The 4,810-nt window shown below is 37.2% G+C and overlaps 1 pseudogene across 1 annotated transcript; it reads left to right on the top strand.

The window, feature by feature from the left end:
- The first annotated feature begins 427 nt into the window (after positions 1-427).
- Positions 428-1,901, top strand: LOC149564485 (putative RING-H2 finger protein ATL69 pseudogene; annotated as a pseudogene). The gene has a single exon (XR_016361436.1). The product of XR_016361436.1 is annotated as a putative RING-H2 finger protein ATL69 pseudogene (transcript).
- The last annotated feature ends 2,909 nt before the right edge of the window (positions 1,902-4,810 follow it).

Here is a 4,810-nt window from a genome sequence, read left to right as displayed (position 1 = left end):
AACACAACTTCATGTGCATTTGAGGAAATAAATGCCTCCACGCCGCCTGCCTAACTGCCGGCTTCCGCGTAAAATGGATCAACAAAACATTTCTGATTTAAAAAACGATTTGAAGAAAGCCAAGCTGGAGAAAATCCATATAATAGAGTGTTTGACGCTCTAAACAGAATGAGTGAGCAACATAACTTCTCCAATAAAGTAATGAGTGAGCAACATAACTTTTCCAATAAAGAAATGGAAGTTAATATGGTTTCCAAGTTGACCTGTGAGATGTTCACGTATACAGAATTTCATACGCCAAATATCTATCCATCCATCTCATTCACGCACGCACTACGGCACGGCATTTCATGCATTACTGCTACGTTATATTCCCTTCATTGATATATTTATTTAGAAAAACGATTGGGCAAACTTGAATGGAAGAAAGATAAAAGAGTTGGTGAATGAATTTATATTTAAGCAAACACTTTTGGTCATCGTCCACGCGTGTAGAACACATTAACACCATCAACTACCAGTAATTTCCAGTCCCCTGCAATTAATTTCAATTTCTACTTGTGAAATCAACACATCTATCTATTGACATTCTCATGTACAAAAAGTAGCTCAACCAGAGCACCGGACGCCATTAACCAAACCGCAAAAGGAGTTGCTATGCGTACATTCTCTTTTAGATAGATGGATAGATTTAGTTATTAGACTTTTTTGGGGGTTTAGAAGCCATGGAAGAAGAAGAAGCACAGAAAGGCAGTGAGGCATTATAATAGTGAAGTTGTGCCACAATGAATAACAACACAAGCTTGATGGCCACAGAGAATGTGAGCAAAGTGGGTTTGGGATATGGAATAGCAATAGCGGTGGGAATACTCGTATTGGTCTCCACAATAATGCTCGCCTCTTATGTCTGTGTGAGAGTGCAAGGAATAAGAGGCAATATAACAAGCAATGGTGATCACCATTCGGCAGGAAATAGGAACAATAATGACAACAGTTCAGGAATTGGGTCTTCGGTAAACATAATAATTAACTGTATAGAAGGAGGTCTGGATGAGAGGACCATAGATGCATATCCCAAAATGGTGTTTTGCCGGCGGCAGCAGCTGCCCCGGTCCCAGGACACGTGTTGTTCTATTTGCTTGGGGGAGTACAAGTACAAGGAAGTTCTCCGTCTGTTGCCGGATTGTGGGCACTGCTTTCATGCAGGGTGTGTGGATGCCTGGCTCAGGCTCAATCCCTCTTGTCCCGTCTGTAGGACGGCGTCTCCGTTACCGTCTCCGTCGGTCACACCCCTTCCCACGCCTCTCTCGGAGCTCATTCCTCTTGCAAGGCAGCCTGTTGACACACGTTGACCACAAGGTACCTCAATGTTTCTTTCAGTTTGGAGAAGAATTCAGGCATGTTGATCTTAGGTCATACTTTTTATTGAAGCAGAGTTGGTGTACATTGCTTCAGTAGGGTCGACTATGGTCTAACTAAATGTTTGATTCAAAGCTGCCATTGCTAACGTACTTTGGAGGTGAAGGTTTTCGGTTGAAGATGCTTGAAACCCGGAATGTGACGCTGAATGATCTCATAAAGCTGTGTATTTCTTTCTCTTCAGATTTGTATTCGTGCCAAGAACATTTTGTTCCATTAATTTGTTTCTTTTAAATTTTTCACTTTTTCCATTTTTTTGAGAAAACTGTGTAGATGGCCTGTAAACTACGTGTAAATGACTGGAAAACTCTGTACATTGTTCAAAGACTTTGATATTAAACCTTGCGATCTATCTTGGTAGTGCTCAGCTAGACAGGGAAAAGCACTAGCAATTTGAGCTCGTCCAATGCTTCATAAAAAATAAGCTGTAAACTGATTTCATACAAATTCAATGGCGCTTAAAACACCAACTTTCAAATCAAGCGGTCCCTCTCACCTACTGCCCGTGCAACTAGATGATTTCCTTTTTGTAATCTGTCGATTCTCATATTTGGGAAGGTGAATGAGTTATCATAAGATTTCTAATGTTCATGGATGGAGTTCTCTGTTAAATAAACTATCTTTGATTTCTTAAATATTGAAAGTTTCTATTTGAAATCGCTTCAAAACCCAACTGAAACCATGTTTAGGTTTCCCACTCTATAAAAGCTCAATCCTAATACCTAAAGTTAGTAGACTATTAGCCTGTCACATGTAGATTTTGCCATCACACCAAAAACACTTACTGGTGATGGAGAGGGATCTCATTAATTACGCCAATGTCTCCCACACGATCACCTATCATGTGGGATTTACACTCTTTACATACTACGACAGCTTACGAAAGGTCAAAAGACTCGAGGGAGTCGAACTGATGACCTTCACCACATACTGGTGCGGTGCTGGAGAGGGATCTCATTGGAGATGTGGTCGCCTGGCCAATGGTAAAGAAAGTGAAGATATGCTTGATTGTCGTATGGACCATGAAGTAATAATTTTATCTAAGTTGAATAAGGTTTTCTAGCTAAATTTTGGACATCTTACAAATGGTAGCAAGGTAATATAGCCTTGCCTATTGGATGCTTCAGCTCATCTTCAATTTTGATGTTGTAAATGTCCATAAATTTAATTTCTTGGTGGAACTCAGATCTTCTGTCGCACGGGGCTGACATTTTATACAGCCAGGTAATTTATAGTCAAGAAAAAGACCCTAACCATAAAGTTTGCACAGACTTATTGCAGTAACAGATTACCTAATTTTAGATGTTATCTGTCTCAAGGTCTTCTGTGTTCTCACATGGCGACTTTAGATTTTATAATAGTTACACTTATTTATAGATGTGGGCTACCACTTTTTGTTACGGTTTGGAATACATAACATTTTTATACATGCATTTTTCCATTTTGAGCTACAAGTATACTTTTCTTTCCTCAATATTTTTCAACTTTGATTGATCCTTTATGTAAAATCTTTAGTAAGTTCAGTGTTTAGGCCACACATTGTGTGCTCAGTGCTTCTAGAATCTATCATAACATCTCACTACTAGGGGTTCTCTATGTCATTTTGAATGCGAATTTCTCAAAATCACCTTTAAGCCCATACTCACTCTCACAGATCCTGTCTCTGGCTATACTTAAACATAGGAACTCTTGTATGGACAATAGATACTTTTACCACGGAGCCAGTAGCTATTGATATGGTTTGGAATGTGGATTGCTAGATCAACATTCAAGAAAAATCGAAGCAATGACATTTCCTCTGTGAGTGGAAGGGGTGTTTAAGATTTGGGTTTTTCTTACACCTCTCAGAAGTCAAAGTTAAGTGCTTCAGGTTCCTAATCTGACGGTTAAGTTGAATTTTACATGGGCCAGTTGAGGCTCAAATTTAGGACCTAGTATTATGCATGATATGGTTGTTGTACCCACACAACTAAACAAAGCTAAGACATGTTTGATCTTTGTATTGACTATGACAGATCATGGATGTCAACTCTGGCCCTCTATTTAAATTGCAGCTTTACAGATTTAGTTACAAGTTTGTATCCATCTTCATTCTGTTTATTCCATCAAGGAGGCTACAATTCGGTTTCAATTTTTATGTTGGAGGGGCGATCCTGAATGTATGTTTGCCTAGGAGAATCCCAAATAAATAATTGACCAAATTCGGGAGCTTTGCTGGATGAGGCTGAGATTCTAAACAACTGACATGCAATGTCAATTCTCTGATAGCTTCATATCAAATTTTAAGTCATTAGGCTGGTTTGAGTATTTTAATTATTGAACTTTTGCTTCTTTGTTAAAACATGTGTTTAGTTGAAAAATATTTTAGAATTTGACTCTTTGTATCATCTTTCAATTAAAATCTTTAGGTCTTGCACTAACTTCACAAGATATTTCTTTCGTTTTCAAATCATTGAAAGTGTTACTGAAATGGCTTCTGTACCATGATACATAAAGCATAAAAACAAAAGTCAAAGTTAAGAAGTAAAAAAACTAAATGAAATTCCACAGTTCATGACATCTGATATCAGCTTGGCAATATATATTCTAAAACTGATATTATGAATTATACAGATGTCATGTTTTCACTGTTAATTGACTTTTAAAATTTTTTATATCATCAAACCTGCTGTTTTTAACTGAATGAACCCAACTGAATGAATCCAAGCACTGCACTTGTAACAAAGTTTGTGTAAGACCTTATTTGATCAGTTGGTTAGCTATTTTACAACTAATTTTTAAAGTGACACACAAATTTTCCTATGGTCTAATATGTCCTCACAAGGCTCCTTTTTTTTTCGTTGTTTTTGGATTTTCTCATCTTTGCACTTTTGCGGATGATTGTGGGCTAACAATATTTCAAACAGTTCGAAATATCACTTTCGAAAGATTTTTTTTTAACAGAGTGCTTTATACATGCATTTTTAAGGTATAAGATGTGGACGTAACTTACCATCCCCTATCCATATCTTGATTGAAATTTAGAGTTTCTTGGATGGATTTTGTTCTAGAATATCACGTATGCTGCTGAGGTAAGATATACCTTGTTTGAGTGATCGTCTACATTGCACTTTGAAAATAAAGCTGATAATTAGATTTGTAGATGATGAAAAATCCAAAGTGATTTTTTCTGGATAGAAGATTTCATATTATTCACAAAGAACTTTTAGCTATCTGATACAGGAGAGTAGGAGTCTTTAGACTGAAACCTCTTCCACTTAAAATCAAAGGCTGGATTGGGTTTTTACCATTTAATGCAACATCTCATTTCCAGCTGCTGTATATGTATCCTATATATGGTTTAGCTCATAAATATGGCTCAACATCATTGTTGGAAATGATGAATGACATC

Source organism: Cupressus sempervirens, chromosome 3 (assembly GCF_028749045.1).
Source record: "Cupressus sempervirens isolate cs-2001-9-10 chromosome 3, ASM2874904v1, whole genome shotgun sequence".
In the NCBI taxonomy this organism is placed as follows: domain Eukaryota; kingdom Viridiplantae; phylum Streptophyta; class Pinopsida; order Cupressales; family Cupressaceae; genus Cupressus; species Cupressus sempervirens.
This window is presented reverse-complemented; position numbering and strand designations above follow the sequence as displayed.